At 44.0% G+C, this 19,870-nt stretch overlaps 1 protein-coding gene across 3 annotated transcripts in view; it reads left to right on the top strand.

Moving 5' to 3' along the window:
* The first annotated feature begins 278 nt into the window (after positions 1-278).
* The window catches only part of RESF1 (retroelement silencing factor 1), a 31,927-nt gene continuing 12,335 nt past the window's right edge, over positions 279-19,870 (top strand). For 2 of the 3 annotated variants that reach the window (XM_039333059.1, XM_039333042.1), the window contains exons 1-2: positions 279-601; positions 1,123-1,313. The gene's annotated coding sequence lies outside the window, so the exon portion shown is untranslated. The remainder of the gene's footprint in view (positions 602-1,122; positions 1,314-19,870) is intronic. The other variant, XM_039333048.1, reaches the window with a different exon arrangement.

Raw genomic sequence — 19,870 nt, 5'->3', positions numbered from 1 at the left:
TCTCATCCTTATGCCCAAACTTCTGCAGGGACTCGGGGCTTAGCATCCGGGCGGGGCGAGCCTTTTCGCCGCCCCTTCCCACATCGCGGCGAGTGACGAAAAATGCGCGGCCGCGTCAGCAGAGAGCGCTAGAGGAGCGCGGCAGAGGCCGGCGTCCACCCGCCGCCTCCAGCGCCTCAGCCTCCCTGAGGAGGCTTGTTTTTCTCCTCCCAGGCCTCGGGGGCGGTCCCACGTGAAGCGGGGGCAGAGAAGCGAAGGCGAGCTTTTGGGGGCCGAACCTCAGTTCTTCAGGATCGGCGGCGGCGGTGGCTGCTGCTGCAACGCTGAGGAGGGGACGCTTTGCAGGAAGCCGCCTTCCCCCCTCCGCCCCGCTCCTGCTCCTGCTCCTTTCCTCGGTCGCCAAGGCAGAGGCGCTAGGGTGAAGTGGCGCGCTCGCCCTTTGAAAGTGACTCTCGCCGCCCCGTTCTTTTCGTCCCCGATAGAGGAACCAGCCTCGGAAAGGACTCCCCGCCGTCCTATCTTGGAAAATTTGGCCTCCGGGGTGGCTGGCCGTGCCGGAGCTCGCCTCTTTGCATCGTTGGAGCCCTGCTTGGCCAGGCGGGTAGGTGGCGCCTCAAGCCGGCGAGCTTCAAAGGAGCCCAGAGGCAGGTTGTGGGAAGCGGGCGGGAGAAAGGAAAGAACCTGGGGTTGAAAAAAACGAACGGGAATGAGGGAAAGGCCCACTCTCCACTCTTAACGCTTTTAATTGCAGCGAACGGGAAAGGAGGCGCGATGCTGTTGGAGTCTCTCTCTCTGACGGCTTGCTGGCCCTCGCTTGTCCGTCCCTTAGCGGGGCTGCTCTGTCCCTGGTGGGAAACAGCAAGTCAGGCGTGGGAATAGCAGAAGAAAAAAACGATTCAGGCAAAGGAAGCCCAAGCGGATTTTCCTCCCTCTCTCCCTCCTTTCCTTCCTGCCTTTTCTGTTGTTTCTTAACTTCCCGGCCATTTAAGGCTCTACCCAAGGAAGGGATTCGGAGTCCTGGATGCTGATTTCGCTTATCTCCAGAAGTAGAAAAGTTTATACTAATTGATCTCTCTCTCTCCTTGTCTCTCTCTTTCTCTTTGTTTCTTTTTGCACTCCCAGTTGTGGAGAGAGTGCTGTGGAGAGAATTTGAGGCTTGGGCCAGGGAGCCTCTGGCTCTGCCTGGAGGAAAAGCCTGCAGACCAACGAGACACCCACACCCACACACACCCAGTTGGAGGATTACTGGTGCCTTGAAGGATGGAAATGATGTGCCTCTGAAATTTGGTGCTGCTTTGGAGAATGGATAGAAAGTGAGTGGCGTTTCCACTGGGCTCCTGAAGCCCCGCTACATATCCGTATAGTGTCAGTTTTACTCTTTCCTAAGCTAAGATACATAGGTATATAGTAGGATGTTTAAGAACAGCTTATGTATGGGTTGACTACCATGGATCTGGTTTGAATATACATCTAAGACCCGTTATGCAAAGTAATGAATGGATAGTTATGGAAGGTGAAATGGTTTTGTAAGCTACTTGGATAAAACCTAAGATGAGGAAGGCTCTGAATGTCCTCTCCCCCCCCTCCTCGCCAGTGATGAAGGTCAAGGCAAAATTAGCAAAAGCGATTGGAAGGCTTCATTCAAAAAATGGGGACCAACAGTCTGGATTCCATGAAATCATGAAGGGAGCTATTCCTGACTAAGTATCTTTGCTTTGCTGGATAGAGAATCTGTCAGAGAATTGCACAGCAAGTGTTCAAATGAAGTCAGAGACACTGACACAAACCTGTAGTTTTATATAAATAAATATATTTAACATTTATATTTACAGTAGACAAGATAGTCAGGTGAACATCGTGAGGTAACTGAGGTAAATCTAAACAGCATACTGAGCACACAGAATGAAAAGGCTGAAAAGGGGGAAGCTCCCTCTTTACACCCACAGCAACCAATCATAGCATAGATTGCCTCATGCATGAGCCAGCGCTCGCCAACCAATCGTAGTTGAAGCACTGTTCAACTACAACTGTGTGTTCTGGCCCATTGTATGCTTTATTGTTCCATCTACTAAATTAAATATCAGTTGGATTGACCACCTGATTCAGAAACCTGATAATTTGAATATGAATTTTTATTTAAATAGACTATTTTTCTTATGTGTTTATTTTAATAAACTTGTTTGATGAGATGTAATCTTATACTTAGTAAACATTGAATCACATTTAGATTTAGAGTTGCCTTGAGGTAACATAAATAAATATTTATTTATTTTATATTTATTTTATATTATAAATATTTTTTCCCAATCCAATGAATGTAATTACTATGGAAAGAGAAAAAGTGTGTTTCATAAGCTTTCCTCAGGGAGTTGTTATGTGCTCCTGGCCACTTTCCTTCACAATCAGTGGCAAACTCGCCTGACCAATAACCAGCCAAGACACAGTGAAGATCTTTTGTTTGCAACAAATGGGGAGAAGCTATTATAGCTTGGTTCTCTCCAAAGTTCCAACGCAAACTATTCTCTCTGCCACATCCGTCCTCATTCCCCATTGGCTGCGGTACTGTGAGGTTACACTATTTCTGACCGCTTTTTATATGTTTCCTCAGAACCTCCCCAAACATACTAAATCATGTGTCGCATGTGCATTATAATTAGCAGATGATATATGCAAAGTGTGTCAGTTAATATTTAATATCATTAAGCATGGTCAGTTGCCTTATGTGCGAGTTGTGGTTATGCTATAGGTTCTTGGAACTGCAGGTACTTTCCTGTTATTCTGTTTATTTCTGCAGCTAAGCTAGGTATTTCTTCTTAAAGTTTGGGCCTTTCGAAGACCCTTCACTCAGATTCTCTATCAAAGTCAAACTATGCAAGGTGGTGGATGTCATGGTATGGTAGAAGCACTGCCAACTTTGTACACATGTGCAATATCACTCATGTACAAAAGAGGTAATCGCTGTGCCCACCATCCTGTAAATTTTAATATGTTCCTCTGCAGATGTTACTGATGTGATATAGTAGAGTATGTATCCTTTAGCAAATCTTGATAAGATGGCACACTGAATCTTAGTGTCTGTATTGTTAATGCTTTGCAGGAGTCAGCCTAGACTCTTCTCAAATTATAGTTGATATGTACTGTGAGATAATTCAGTGTCCTTAGTAAAGAATAATCTTTGATTGTTGGATATCTGGGTTTTTTTGGACATCCAGGTCTCTAAAATTATAATTTTCTAAGGAAATAATCATTTTATTGGGTTGCCCACCCTTATAATTAATTTCATCATAACCATATCATAGTAAGTGAACCTTCAGATTTATTCAGCCACTCATTGAAGTTTAGTAAAGAAATTATTGACTTGGCAATAACCTGTAGACCTACCATGGTCCAGATATTTGCAGTCAGTTCTAGTTACCTCATATAACACATATGCTAGAAAAATAAATTTTGAATCTTATTTAGCAATTTGACCTGGATCTATCTTCTCCTGACTTGATCATAGTCCAGCAGTGATGACTGGTATAGAAATAATTGTAGCTGTGATTTTTCCTGTCCTTGACATTTCCTTATTTTCCTTTATGGGTTTATAGCAACCTACCCAACTGGTGCCCTCCAGATGCACATTAAATGTTTATGCTACATGTGGTTGACAGGAGGTGTGGTTCTGAAAAAAACCCCACCAATTTGGAAAAGTCTTAAAGCTGAACATAGCTTCTACTATATTTTGTGAGAATCTGTTTGACTTAGGGCACAGAGATCTGGATAATCAAAACATTTAGCATCAAAAATATCCTAGGTGATGTTGAATTATTGCTAATATTTCTCTGGAGACCTCTCACAGATGTGACTCCTCTATCATCTTACTTAAACTTTTGTTTCCTCCTAACCATAAACATGAATTGAAAGTAAGGTCATAACAGCCTGTACTGTACCTGTAATTTTAGATGTATAACAGACATGCATGTTTAGAAGGCTTTCATTGCCTCATTTGGTCTTTGTGCTCCATAACAAATTTCCTTTTGAATCACTGTTATTCAAATATGCAGGAAACTAGTGGAAACAAGTAAAATTCATTTTTTAAAAAATCATACAATTGATCCTGAAATTTTTAAATTTTGAGTGTGTGCTAGGAACCTAAAGCCATATTTATTTAGATGATAAATATGTATACTTTGAATATTTCGTCCCAGTCCTCTGCATCAGTGTTTTAAAGTAAACTTTGCTGCTTTTAATGGGAGTTACTTTAAAGTAAATATGTGTAAAATTTCAGGTGCGCAGCATAGACCTCTGTATGTTTTCTTGAAAGTCAGTCCAACTGACTTCACTGGGACTTACTCCCTATGGTGTGTATGATTGCAGCCTTCAGGTGCTAATTATAATTGTTCCTATGTTTATAGGAATGCCAAGGATTATATTCTTAGAACCAATTTCATTTTCTCAGTTTATTAAATTGCTGTTTGGCTTTGAGTTCGTGGTCGTGCCCCATCTTCATGGTGGGTGTCAGTTTGCTTCATGTATGGATTGGAGGGGTTTAAAGTGGCTAATGATGCAGCTATGATCTGGCTTCTGGTTTGTGGTCGTGCCTCATCATCGGTGTGGGTTTGGGTTTGCTTTTTGCGTGGATGTGTGGTGGTGACATCCTGTGTGGTTTTCATGTGTGTGGATCTGGTGTCATTCTTTATGTTAGGGACTCGTTTGTCAATAAGGGCGGGTTTCCAAATGGCTGGTAGGCGGGAGGTATCATCTCGTTTGTTCATGCTGTGTGGGCGTTTTTCTATCTCAATGGCTTCTCTGATTATTCTGTTACTAAAGTGTTCAGTTTTGGCGATAGTTCTGGTCTTTTTAAAGTCAATTTCATGTCCTGTGGCTTTAAGGTGTTGGACCAGGGAAGAAGTTGGTTCCTCTTTTTTGACTGAGTTTTTGTGTTCTTCAATGCATGCACTTATTCTTCTGTTGGTTTGTCCGATGTATGTGGTGGGGCAAGCAGTGCATGGGATTTCATATACTCCTTGATTTTCACACTCAATTTTTCTTTGGGGTTTCTTAGGATGGTGGATATTTTTCTGTTTGTGCACAATAAAGCCCCCACCCAAACAGAACACTCCCCCATCCAATCAGAGCATAGCCAGCCCCCATCCAATCAGAGCACAGCCAAGCCCCTAACCAATCAGAACACACCTCCACCCAGTCAGAATGCAGCCAAGCTCCCACCCAATCAGTTCATATCCCCACTGGCAGTTAAAAGGAAGAAACAGCTATGATCACACATTGCTCCTAGAAACACAAAGCCGAAAACACCAGCCTGAAGATGACGAATGGGACTTCGTCGAAACGTCGCCAAGACACTTCCAATTTTACGCAGGAGAAAACCCAAATAACCAAAGACCTACATATGTATGTATGTGTGTGTGTGTGTGTGTGTGTGTGTGTGTGTGTATATATATATTTATAGACCTACATATATATATATATATATATATATATATATATATATATATATATATATATTTGTTTTCTGAGGCTTTCGCGGGTGTTTGTATGTAGGTCTTTGGTTGTTTGGGTTTTCTCCCGCGTAAAATTGGAAGTGTCTTGGCGACGTTTCGACAAAGTCCCATTCGCCATCTTCAGGCTGGTGTTTTCAGCTTCGTACTTCGAGCAGCACGAAACAGCTATGATCACACATTGCTGCTCGAAGCACGAAGCTGAAAACACCATCCTGAAGATGACGAATGGGACTTCGTCGAAACGTCGCCAAGACACTTCCAATTTTACGCGGGAGAAAACCCAAACAACCAAAGACCTATACACACACACACACACAAGGTAAAAAAGGATATATGCAGTGTTATCTTCATTTTAGATATTCAAAGGGTTTTGTGGCTCCCAGTATTTTGTTTTCGGTGGGACATGGGTCCAAGTGGCTCTTTGAGTGTTTTGGGTTGCCTACCCCTGCTGTAGGGAGACACACAGGTACTGTTTGATTTTAACAGCACCCTGGAACTGTTTATAGAATCTATTTTAATTTGTTTTATTTGTTAATCTGTTTCTTAGATTTATATCTTACTTTGGGTTCAGGAATTCAAGATAGCATGCATATATATATATATATATATATATATATATATATATATATATATATATATAGTACTAATCCTCCTGTTTTCCATACAATAATAACTTGAGAGGTATGTGCAACATTTCTAAACAAAAGTTCTTCTAAGACACCTCCCTAAATAGTACTCATGTTGCTGTAGATATTGTTGCCCAACTAGGCTACACATTCACACAATACTCATGCACACTCTCAACACAGGTGATCAGACTTAGAGTGGGCTGGGAAGCAGATTCAGGGTAACCCCTGTTCTAACAAGGATCATCTCACACTTCCGGGTTTTGGTTCATTCCAGTCTTCTTTTTATATCCAACTTGTTTACTCTAAATTCATGTGACATGTCAGGAACTTCACTCGTTTACACCCTGTTCTATGACCCCATGAAAAATGCAATCCATTGCATTCCTTGCACCCACTAATGTTCCAGCTGTTATCAGTGATAAATCACTCATACACAAATTCCGGATCTTCCGTTATCTTCAATAGTACACACATTCTAGCAATATGAGTTTCCCAGTGGATTCATGCAAAGGATATATATGACTATACTACAAACCCAGTATACTCATGACTTTTTCTAATATATAACAAATATCATATTTGTAATATATTGGTAACATATGTAAAATCTTTGGGGTAGATATTACATAACTAGAGGTAGCCTCCATGGAGAAATTCTGCTCCTAAACAACCACCAGCTGTTTCTCAGCATGGAAGACTCTAGTCCAGTGATGGCGAACCTTTTAGGGACCAAGTGCCCCAAAATTGGCGCTGCTTCACCTCCGCTCCATCCCCTGCCCTGCCTCCACCCCATCTGCCCGCAAGGCCACTCAGAGCCTGCCGCAGATTGCCCAGGCAGCCCAGCTGTGCTATGGCAGCTACGCCCTCTCCCCGCACCCCACAGCATCAACTGTGCACGATGGGGCGTGAGGGCAGAGTCTTGTCTACACTGCCTGGCTGCCATGTCCTTGGCTGCGCTGCTCCGCGTGGGCCATGCTTAGGGGCGACTCCTCCAGGGGGGCTGCTGGTGAGGGGGTCGCAGGGGGAGGCAAGGCTGGGGCAATGGCACGTGTGCCCACAGAGAGAGCTCTGAGTGCCACCTCTGGCACCCGTGCCATAAGTTCTCCACCACTGCTTTAGTCAGTTTCTGTTCTTCAGGACTGGGTGGAAACATGGAGAAAAAGGTGTTTTCTCAGATAATGTCACCACAAATGGGTAGAGTTTTATAGCCATCTTGATAAAAACTGCATCATTCCCTAAATGATTTTTTCCTTTCTCAAATGTGTTTAAGACTACTGTATATCAGATTTTCAGTGCAGTATGATCCCAAGGTTGGAGGGAGAGTTGCTGTTATCCATAGGAAATTCACCTTGCTCACTAGAAAATTGGCTGGAACTAAGGCAGGTAAGGAGTTGCTTTACCAGCCAAGTAAGAAAGACTGGAGTTACTATGGCGTACCACCTATCGGCTGCTCAATAGTTTCTTTGACCAAGTGAAGATGATTTCAGATGTGTTGTTGGAGAATTCCGGAATTCTCCAGAATTCTATCTGCCTACCATGGATAATGCTGCACTGATTGTTGAACAATTTGGCTAAAGTCTAATGTGATGGAGAGCCCACATACCAAATGATTTGGTGCAAGGATTTTGTTTCTATCAAAATGATGACACAGCTTATTCATGAGATAAACCTGGGGGCATTACAGCTAGTTCTGAACGCACTTTTATTCCTGGAGAGGTAACAGCATTTGTCTTAATAAAAATAGGGCCTATATCTGGGATTTTTTATGAGATCTCAACAAGATGGGACCTGATTTGGTCTACCTGCTCATTGCAGTGCCAACAGAAAAGTGAGATATGTTTTCTCCAGATCTAAAGACAAGAGAGCAAAGGGGATTGATATCCCATATTACTGTTGCGAGAGGTTCTGCTCTTTGTTTTTGACTGATGCCAACACTATTCAAAGTATTATGTAAAGTAAAAATTGGAAATTGGATGGAAATTTTAATAGTGGCTTAAAAGACAATGCACTAGTAGGCTTGTTATAAAGTGGGTTTGGAGAGGGAACTAGCAGAAAGTATAATATTTGGACAAGCAATTGCTTTGGGCTCTGTTCTCCTAAGCAGGTAAGGGGTTTTTCTGACTGACCACTCTTCACTTGGGTCCTCTTAAGAAACACAGACCTTTCATCCTGGGACAACTATTACTTCTTTCTTCTTTTTTGATAGTCCTAACCCATAGGTCAGCAACCTGCAGCTCCAGAGCCACCTGTGGCTCTTTGAGCCTTCCCTTGCGGCTCCCAGCCTCTTCTGCCATTTGCAGAAAGAGACAGAGACAGAGAGAGGCACTTGCGCTTTTGACCAAGGGCTATTCTAAATTTTGTGATCAGACAAGATGGTATTGCAAGAATTTTCCCAATTTCTGCCCAGATCCTTCCCATCCTAGACAATGTACCTGATAAAAGTTAGAGGTGGGCAGGCTGCTAAGAACATTAGGAATGGTACAGAAACAGAGGGATTGATAACCCATTTGTCTCTTATAAAACAGGAAAACTGAAAGAAGGGTTATGAGCAGTTAATTAGCAAATGCATTGCTTTAGCATGCTCAACTAGCAACCCTCCCCCTACAGCTCACTTTAATTAACACCAGAGCTTTACTAGTTTGGGCAGAACCATCTACTTGGATAAACATAAATTCCTTTGCAAACGTATTTTGGGCTTCATAGTATCTCCAAAGGTATTTACAATATTACTAATCCTCTTTGGGAATATTGCCAAAATATACTTCTACTGTCAGTTCCATCCCTGGAGACTGATAATTCAATTTACCATATAAATATGTTTTTTAATAATAAACAGTCTCACTCTTTTGAAGGGGGACAAAATTAGAGTCAGTTAAAGCAACAAAGGATCACTGTAAACTATGTTTGCTATTATACATAATTCTTCCATTTTCCTGTTTTCTTAACTAAAGCAACTTTTGTTGCTTTAGTGAACTATTTAGTATTATATTGAGGAAGTTGAATTGATCATAACTGAAAGGAAGGGTTTCTCTCATAGGACAGAATACTTCATAAACCCTACTTTCTAATTGAAAAAGGTGGCTCTAACTTAGACATGTCAAACTCAAGACCCATGGGCCAAATGGTGTGTTTAGATCTGGCAAATGGGGCCGCCCTGGAGATGGTGGGGGGCCGTCCCCTGCTGTCTCGGCTCCCCTGCCGTCTCCCTGGGCACAAACATAGGTGGTGAGCATCCAGGGCCTGGCAGTGCCCAGCAGCAGCAGCAGAGCTCAATGGCCCCTCAACTGCTCATTGCCCGGCAGCGATGGTTAGCTGGATGTGAGCCTGGGGCGTCCAATAAGCTGCGCTCAGCCCCACCCTACCTGCACCGCATTCATGCACTCAGGGCATCTCAGCCAGGCCACACCTGCCCCGCCACCTGCCTCGCCTCATGTCCATGCAGAAACCCCACCCAACTGGAGCCCCACTACCCCTCCGCTCTCCTCCAGCCGAGGAAGCTGTCAAGCCCAGAGGGGAAGCCGCCGTTGCAGTGTGACACACCCCAAAATTAAAATGGTTACATATTTACAGGTAATTCCCCAGATACGAGCATTTATTTAGTGAGATTTCACAGAAGCGAGGTTATTCGGAAACGGTACTTACATTAGAAATTCAAAATGGTGATCAAAAACGGGCCTCTGTAGCAATGTGATTTGTATTGAGTCTTGGCTGCTGCGGTGGCCATTTTAACTCTGTGACTTGCCTGGGCCGGTTCGTGCCTACAAGAAGCCAGAAGTGGTGTGTGTGTGTGTGTGTGTGTGTGTGTGTGTGTGTGTGTGTGTATGCCTGGTTACATGGAGCTGCATGTCAATGCTGCTAACATCGGATGTTCTTGCTTTGACAACAGATGGAAATGTAGCCATCTTTTCTCTTTCACTTTTAGAGTTAGTTGATGCTGGGAGGGGGGAGGTGGATGAGAGTCCAGCTAGTCATAACAATAATAACTCAGCCGTGGGAATCCAAGGTTATTGCATCCAGAGTTGATAAAGATTTGGTGGGCTGGAGAGCTGGGGAGAAAGCCTGAGCTTCAAGCTAATTGGAAAATGTGACTTATGACTTAATTGGAGGAGGGAGTTGTACTTTGCTACTTAGTGCCCAGGGGAGGAGAATTCAGTTTTTGGCTTTAACTATGTAGTGCCAATATTTGTTTCTCAAATAAAAGATTCTTTAAGGAAAACAATGCCTCGAAGTTCTTTTGAAGAATTTCATCTGTTGTAGACATGTCAAACACAAGGCCCGCAGGCCGGATCCGGCTCGGGGAGGGCCCAAATTTGCCCCCCCCGGGGCTGTCCCAGAAATGGCAAGGGACTGGCACCCACTGCCCCAGCCCTGGCCCACCCCAACCCAGCTGCACAGAAAACAGCGAGCGCTCAGGGGCTGATGGTGTGCAGCAGCAGCTGCAGCTCATTTGCCTCAGCCTATCCCACCCCTCCCAGCCTAACCCAGTCACACCTGGCCGTGCCCCGCTTTGCTGGGCCTCTCCTTGTCCGGCTCTGCTTTGCCGCGCCTTTCCTCGCTTGGGACATGGTGTTCTGTAAGCCTAGTTTCCAACGGCACGCCCAGCCTGTGGGATAAAAGGCGCGGAGATGGGAGCACGCAGTGGCACAAGCCAAGCATTTGCTGGCTCCTAGTCGCCCTCTCCGCCATGTGGTAGGGATAGAGAGGGGGACACAGCAGTCATGCAGAGCTGCAGCCTGGAATCGCCAGCGGTGGGCAACATATGAACCTCTGGCAGCTGCAGAGAAAGGGTGAGAAAGAGGAGAAAGCCGGAAGGGTTTCTCTGTGTGTGTATGTGTGTGTGTGAGAGAGACAGACACAGACAGACAGAGACAGAGAGCCAGGAGGGGAAGAGGAGGAAACTGAGGTGTTACAAAAAAGGGGAGCTTCCCCCTTTATCCTCCCCTTCTCTTTTTTTTTTAATTCCCACTCCATTCAGGTGCTGCTGGAGGAAAAGGATAAGAAGGGAGAGAAAGCAGGAGAGTTTTTGTGTGTGAGTGTGTGTGTGTATGTGTGTCAGAGAAAGAGAGATTGAGCCAGCAGAGAAGCGAAAGTGGAGAACCAGGAGCGTTGTAGAATAAGCAAACTTACAAAAGGGGAATCTCTCTCTCTCACATACACACACGCAAACATGCTGTGTCAGGGAGGTGGTGTGCAGATAGGTGAGAGAGCAAACTTGCAGATTGGCTTTGTGGTCTATTCTTGCTGCCTCCCCTCCCTAAAATCCAGACAATAATAGAACTCTTTGGATTGAATAGGAAGTTAAGAGGAATTGGTGTGAGTGGAAATTAAAAGGCCGAATGAACTTCCTCCCCCCCCCCAATTATTTTGTCGGAGACGTGGAAAGTGTTTCTTGCTCCTACTTCCCATCATCTGCTCTTTTATAATTTAATCCAGCCTTACCCAAACTGATGTCTTTTTGGGTATCACGGACCACAGTTCCCATCATCCTGTGGCTATGCTGGCTAGAAATGCAATGTCTTATTTTCTCTGCAGTATGTGCCTAGGAGGCAGTAGCTCTGTGGGATTTAGATGTATTTCTTCTGCTTAATTTATTAAATCAACATTGAAATTAAAAGTTTCTGGGAAATCCAAGGTGGTTTACAAAGACAGCTATTGTAAAGCTTCACCAGCACTGCTTAAAACAATATTAAAAGTGTGTATTTTAAGAAAGAAAAATATTAGTAATTTACTTAGTGCTGTTTGACCATAAAATGTGTTGTTGTTCTACATATGCCTGGCTGAACAGTGTGTTTGGAGTTGCCTCTAAACAGGTGAGGGGTGCACTGTTTATCTTTTCCTTGGGAGAAAGTTCTATAATTGGGGTGCTGTCTCTGAGAAGGCTCTGCTTGTGGCCACTGTTCTATAAACCAAACCAGGGGGACCATCTGGTCTAAATGGATGGTAAAAAAAGATGATTAGGGGGCTGGAGGTAAAACATATGACAAATGTTTGTGGGAATTGGGTATGTCTAGCTTAGTGAAAAGGACTAGGGGTGATAACATGATAGCAGTGTTCCAATATTTGATGGGCTGCCACAGAGAAGAAGGGGTCAACCTATTTTCCAAAGCATCAGAAGGGAATAATAGATGGAAACTAATCAAGAAGAAAACCAGACTAGAACTAAGGACATGTGAAAACAACTAACCAATGAAAAGGTTTGCCTTCAGAAGTTGTGGATGCTCCATCACTGGAGGCTTTTAAGTAGAGATTGGATATTCCATTGTCTGGAATGGTATAGGTCCCCTGCTTGAGCAGGGGCTTGGACTAAAGACCTCAAAGGTCTCTTCCAACTCTCTTATTCTTTGCGAGAAGCACTGTCAACTTCTACCCCTTCCTTTGTCCCTTCCTGGGCACAGAGGGAGGGATGGAAGGAAGGAAGGAGGGGAGAGAAATAGGAAGAAAGAAAGGGAAGGAAGGAGATGGGAATGAAAAGGAGGGAGGCAAGGAAGGAAAGGAGAGAAGGAAGGAAGGAAGGAAGGAAGGAAGGAAGGAAGGAAGGAAGGAAGGAAGGAAGGAAGGAGATTGGAATAAGAGGGAGGGAGGGTCTGAGGGATGTCCTGCCTTAGTACATGGCCACCAGCAGCCCTGCTGCCCTTTCGCCATCCCCTGGTGGTCTCCCATCCTATTGCTGAGGATGCTTTGGTTACAAAGCCAGATCTCCTTGCATGGAGAGGGAGTGGGCCTCCCTCTGACCCATGCACTTTGCCCTCCTGCACCCACCATGAGCAGCCTGGCCAAAGAGAGTGAGCATAGCAGCAGCAACCTTGAGGAGGAGGTAAGCACAGCTGGGTGCCCCCTTGGGGAAGTGCAGCTAGGCAGGGCTGTGAGGTCCTGGTGCCATGGGAGCTCAAGGGCTGGGCTGGGCACTTGACCTTTACCACCCAGGGCTCCGGGCAGTCCATGCCACTGTCTAGGGGCCCCCTGCATGTCCTGAGGCTCAGTGAGGCACCTCCAGTGGACCATGCCCCAGCACTTGCCCCGGTCCCACCCCCTCTCTGCCGGAGACCCTCGGACCCAGTAAACCACGCCCATGCCACCCACACCCCTTCCCCCCCAAAGGCAACCACAATGCTGATGCGGTCGTCAATGAAATTGAGTTTCATACCCCTGATGTGCTGCTTGCTGGGCTTGAGGAGTACTGTAGAGAGCAAGAATTACTTCTGTAAGTATTTTAAAATATTCTACTCTATAGTATTGTATTGTATCGTTTGTAATCACTTTGGGAACTGCTCTGCCTTTTATTGTGTTTGTAAGTACAGTACTTAGCAAGATTGTTTGCATCTGCCTGAAACTTATAGCATATGGCTGCTGCTGCTTCCTCTCCCTAGCACAGACTCACCAGAGATTCTGCCTGGAGAGGCTTTGGCTGATCAGGGGCAGTGCTTTTTTTTTTTTTTTTTTTAAGGTTTTAAATTTAAATTGCCTCCAGAAGTTGTGGATGTTCCCTCACCGGAGGCTTTTAAGAAGAGGCATCTATTAGAAATACAGTACAGTACTGTACTCTCTTGTGAGATCAGTGGGTTAGACTAGATCAGTGATGGCGAACCTTTTAGAGACTGAGTGCTCCCAACCGCCCCTCCCCTTCTCCACCCGCCCGCCTGCTCCACCCCTTCTGCCACCACTCCGCCCGCCCACAGGGCCACCTACCACCTCCATGGCCTGCCGCAGCAGATCGCCCAGGCAGCCCTGCAGCGCCATGGTGGCCACGCACTCCACCCATGCCCAATAGCATCATCTGTGCGTGACGGGGCATGAGGGCAGAGTCTTGTCCCTGCTGCCTGGCTACCATGTGCTTGGCTGCGCTGCTCCGTGCAGGCTGCGCCAGGTTGACTCTCCTCTGGGGGGCTGCTAGTGAGGGGGCCGTGGGGGGAGGCGGAGCTGAAGTGATGGTGCCATAGGTTCGCCACCACTGGACTAGATGATCTCAAGGTCCATTCCATCTCAGTTACTGTTGCAAGCCAACAGTTCTGTAAACTCCACCCCCATCTCCCTCTGCATGCCTGCCTGGAGATGCTAAAGCTAATTACTTTAGTAGCAGCTGCAGTTGTTGAGTTCTCCACCCCCCTCTGGCCTTGTGCTTGTGCTGCCTAGCAACAAATGGGTTTTTTTTAAAGCCTGTTGCCTGCTTGGGAGGCAGTTTACAGTATTGTAGTTATCTGAAATCAGAAACAGCTGTTTGGCTGCTGGAAACAGCCTGCAGCAGCTGCAGGAAAAGTCTCTCAGTTCAGGCAGCCATAGGAAGAAATAGTAAGTCAAATCTTCATTCATTTAACGACCCATTTGATTCAATTAATGAGTTTGATTTTAAAATGTTGTAATATTGAGTCTGATTCATTTGACGATTATGAGCCTAATGGGCAGACTCTATTAGGCTTGTACCTCGGGGACTACATGTATTCCCTTTTCACGAAGTGGAAGTCCCTCCCTCGCCTCCCCATTGGTTGGGTACTACTACAAGGTGTACAACCTATCTGAAGCACCTAAAAGTATCCCATGTGAATCTCCACCCCTGTTTACATCTCCCATAACTATGCTTTAAGCACCCTAGCCCTTATTTACTTGTTCCTTTATATAGCGCAGTGGTGGTGAACCTATGGCACGCGTGCCAGAGGCGGCACTCAGAGCCCTCTCTACGGGCACGTTCACTGCCAGTGCCCTGCTGCTGCCAGCAACTTGCGCAGGTCCATTAGACCACTGCCACCCGGAGTGGCAGCCCCACCCAGCACAAGGAGGTGAAGCGGCCAGCTAGCAAGCTCGAGTAGAGGTGGTAGATCACGCCCACACTCAGCAAGCCAAAGGCCACCCTGAGCAGGGAAAGTCGGATCCCCATTGGCGCCATGGCCCCTCAGTCCCCGCTAGGATTGCGTGCCTTCCCCCATCTATGGTGGGCCTCCTGCCCATCGCCCCACCCGCCAGAGACCCCCTGGATCTCCCCCAACCCTGCCCAGCCTCCACAGGCATCCTCCCATGAGCAACATCGAGGTGGCCATGCCCACCCCAGCCATACCCACCCAGTCTGCCGTGACACCCAAGCCATGCTCACCCAGTGGGCCACACCCCAATGCCCTCCCTGAGGGCATCACAATGCTGATGCGGCCCTGGCACTTTGCGATGAATAAGTGGGCTTTGGGTTGTAGTTGGGGCATGATCTCTACAAGGTTTGCCATCACTGATATAGCATGACTCTACAAGACTATTTGCTTGCCTACTTGACTGTTCAATTGCAATTCTGATTTTGGCTAGAATTTCCTATTTACTCAACCAGATGTTCCTTGGCTTTTCTGTGCTATTTTAACTCATTTCCTGTCCTAAGAGTGCATAGCTATTTTAGCGCAAAAACAACATTTTTACCTTTTTCTCACAGTAGCTCTATCTTGCAGTAGCTCCACTACTGCAGTGGACAGAGTTTAATCTGATAACAATGTTCATGCAATGGTGCTATCATTTCTAGAGATTCAAGGTTCTCTGTGTGGTTGGTCTAGAACAGAGGTCCCCAACCTTTGGGGCACCAGGGACCGGTTACGTGGGGAGAGGTTTTTCCACGGACCGTTTTGTGTGCTGCCTACATCCTGAGGACGAGATGTAGTGTTGGTGCGGATCAGTTGCTGGCATGCCGCGGACTAGTACTGGTCCATGGAGCGGGGGTTGGGGACCCCTGGTCTAGAAGCTGAAGCTGCTACAGAATGTGGCAGCCAAATTGTCTTTGCTGAGGAAAATTCCCCATATGGGAATGTGGGAGGCAGAAAATATAGCCCATCAATTCATTAGATTTGATAAGGCCTAAGTATCATAAAGAAGGCCACCCAAAGAAGACCTGAACCAAAGTCTCTAACTAAGATGGTTTCATAATACAAGAGAACTATTTGTAATTTGTTGAGCTGTTGCAATTTGTGTAATATGATTTTGCAAAGTAGATAGTTTTATAAGTATATTTGGAACAAGAACATTGTAACCGTGGGAAATAGGGAGCTGAATGTAGCAGATGGATGGAGGTTTCAGATGTATGTGGAAAGTAATGGTCAGCAAGAAAGAACAAGGAACTGATTTCATAAATGTTGCAAGATAATGTCCATCTGTGGGCGGCCATTAGGAAAAAGGTATAAAATATAGAGCTCAAGATCAACTCATGGCCATTGGCCTATAGCTGCCCTTGCTGGACCTGCTATATCACTGGACCTCATTGCATTGGGTTACTAATGTAAATAATGTTGTGTTATTATGTTTGCTATGTTTCAAATTATTAGCAAAATAAACCTCTGAATCTTAAAGTAAGAATTATTGTTTTGTGTTGCTGTCGCTTGTCTTTTTCATTGGGTTTTTCCACGACAAGTATTTATGGGGGACCATAATCATAGCTATGAGTTAAATTTATTAAAGTACTGTGCAGAATGTAAATGCAAGATATGTAGACAAGTTTTTATGGATTTCATGATAGTTTTCATCTTCAGGCAATTGAAGCAACCCTTCCCTATTGAGTTATTCATACAAATAGCAATAGCACTTCGACTTATATACGGCTTCATAGTGGTTTACAGCCCTCTCTAAGCGGTTTACAGAGTCAGCATATTACCGCTAACAATCTGGGTCCTCACTTTACTGTCCTCGGAAGGATGGAAGGCTGAGTCAACATTTAGTTGGTGAGAATTGAACTGCTGGCAGTCAGCAGAATTAGCCTAGAAATTGCTAATTCAGCATTTGTCAGCAGTTTCCAAGACTCCCACTTCCTTTTCCTTGTGGCAGTTTCCTAATGTTCCTTGCTATATTCTTACATTTTTAGCAATTTAAGCAATCTACATAATATGCAGCCCCTCACAGAGCAGACTCAAGTTACCAAACAGGGCAAGGATCATTTATCCAATATTTTTTCCTTCATCCTCATTGTTTCCTTTTTTCCAACACTTAATGTTTCATGTTATAAACTGTGGGAATAGAAGAAAACAAGCTTCTTTGGAGAAACTGTTGCATAACACAGTGAAGAATAATGCTCCATCTGTGATGTCCTAAGGCTAGTCAGCAAATCAGAAATTATCGAGGGGCTTCATAAACTCTATGAAATAGGATTACTGGGACAGCTTCTTAGAGAAGCATACTTAGGTGTGCTGCTAATGCTGGATTATTTCTCAGCCAAAAAACTATCTGCATTAGGATGAGCCTTTGTAAAATTCCCAAACCACAAGAATGTCACTTAACATTTTACAAAGCAATGCTGTTCATGAACAGCTTCAAAATGTGTTTACAAAAGATTTGGCATTTCAGAATTAACAGAAAATGTTATATAACTAAAAGGTTGAAAGGTGTGGCCCAATAGTCTTAAAGGAGCAGTAGGCAATCAAACTTAAGATTTTCATCTTGCTTAGAAAATATGAGGTAATCACTTTTCACTAGGAAATTCTGCTGCAAGCCACACTGACATACCAGTGAATTGTCAGTACAATATGGACGCAAGGATGTGTCAAAGTGCATCAAGCATTTTTAGCAGAAAATGGAGAAGATAACCAAGAAATATAGATGAAATTGGAAAGCAAATCCCTAATATCTTGGAGTAGCCCCAGCTTACCAGTAGGACTATCAACATGGTTCAGTTGCCTTTTTTACAGCTATAGTCATGAACATCATTAGCCCAGCATCTAAAGCATAATAGAAAAAATCCATTGACCTAGCCATGTGCATCATGTAAAGATGGCTATTGATAACTTTGATCCAGCAAGCTGTAGCTATATTTTACTTTAATATGGAGATTGCCAAACATATTGGTACCACCTCCACATATTCCCAAAGAAATAAGTTGACATGGACAGAAGTGAATGGTATCCATCATTCTTTATTCCATAGTCCATAATAGATACTTTGGTTTTGAGGTGTGACATATTATTGTAAATACTAAAACAAGTGAAAATGGTATGGAACATGTGTTTTACAAACTCCACTTTGGCTTTTTGTATCTGTATTTCAGAAATAGAGTTTCTTGGGTCTTCTATCATGGAGGCAACTTTTAGTTGGATGATGCATCAGCAATGGATGATGCAAGTTGATGTTGTTGTATCTTGATCTTGGGGTCAGCCAGTTTTCTTGGTTGTTGGCTTAGTTCCATGAACCTTGAGATTCTTAATAAAGTTAATAATTGTAGTTATAGGAACATGAAGCTCTTTGGAGATGGTATTGTAGTCTTAACATTGCCTTACTTGGCTATTACTTTCTTCCTTTCTCATACAACTCTCTGCTTTTCTTTCTGTTGTCAATGTTTATTGTACTGCAATGAACATAAAACACCTGAGTGAATATTATGACTCCTGCTATAACACTTAATTATTTATAGGTTTTAAGCATGGGGGAGCTTGCCTGCCTTCCTGCCTATCTATCTAGCCTGTTTCTAAACTCCCATCTCTCTCAGAGAGCATCCTTTGTACTTAATGTGCCTGTGTAATGAAACCCTCATTTGGTTAGGAAAACTCATCCCTTCATTTGTTCTAAGAATTTATCACCTCTCAAATTCTAGCACTTACACCGTATTAGGCTTATGCTGAAAAGCAAACTTTTTAAAATAAGAGACAAGACTGTAGAAAACACGATGTTATTACAGGGCAGTGCCTGTGAGGAATCTTCCAGGTAAAAATTCCAAGAAATTGAATTTAGCTCTCCAATACGTGCTTCCTTAAATTTACAGGTAAACAATTTACTCAAGACTAAAAAGACAAATGGCAGATAAGCAAAAAAAATGTAGATGAAATAGTCTCTGAAGATATGGTTGCATGAACAGATTTTACTTTCCAAGGAAGTTTTAAAAAAAAAAATTGGAGCTCACAGAGCCAAGCAAGATTTTGTCAGCCAGTCCAAAGATCAGGATTCAGATTTTTTTACATGAATAGGAGACAGCAGCACACAAGACATAGGAGATCAAATTGTTGGTTTCCAACAAAAAAACATGGGTCAAAGTTGCTATTTAAATAAGGCTGCAGCTACTGTTTTCATTAAATCTCAACCACACTTGGGGTATCATTGAACAATCTTTGCTCTGGTCTGCTCTCCTCTCTTCTTATCAATTTCAGGGCCTTGGAAGCCACACTTCATCATTGGCTTGCATAGCTGTTCTGATGTGGCCTATATTCAGTCAACTTGGATGATCCCTGACTTGGTGTCTCCTGAAGTTGGCATTCTATTGATTCAGCCAAAACAGCTTTTTCAAATTTGCTTTGTTGGTCAGGATCCTAATATAGGTGATCTTGTTGAATTGTGTTGAATTGGAAGAAAGGTGCCCCAAGTGTACGAGACAGCAATAAGTCTTCAAAAGGAAATTGCGTAGCCTCTCTGAAAATCATCAAAGTTTCTCTAAATAATTTTGTTGAAATTGCTTATGCACACTGATGAGAGAAAGTGATATGGACATTTCAGTAACTTCTCTGTTTACCTACTCTTCCACAGTTAGTTTGTGTTTCCTTACTTATGTAACCAAATAAAATATAAATGCTTGCTGAAATTTGCACAGGGTTCTTCCCAGCATGGGGAGATCCGCCTTTGCTCAGATCTGAATAAACGTGTGACTTAAACAGAATTAGAAGTCTATCTCTTTGTCCATGCTGGGCCTGATCTAAAGAATGTGCATAACAGTTTGAGACTGTGACACTAATAGTAATCAAGAAAGGTAGGTTCATAAAAGTCTATTAATTGGGATTATTACCAGGACAAAGAAACTAGGTTATA

Source organism: Crotalus tigris, unplaced genomic scaffold, assembly GCF_016545835.1.
Source record: "Crotalus tigris isolate CLP2741 ecotype Arizona unplaced genomic scaffold, ASM1654583v1 scf7180000017625.6296891, whole genome shotgun sequence".
In the NCBI taxonomy this organism is placed as follows: domain Eukaryota; kingdom Metazoa; phylum Chordata; class Lepidosauria; order Squamata; family Viperidae; genus Crotalus; species Crotalus tigris.
The sequence above is the reverse complement of the archived record's forward strand: the minus strand, read 5'-3'. Positions and strand labels throughout refer to the sequence as shown.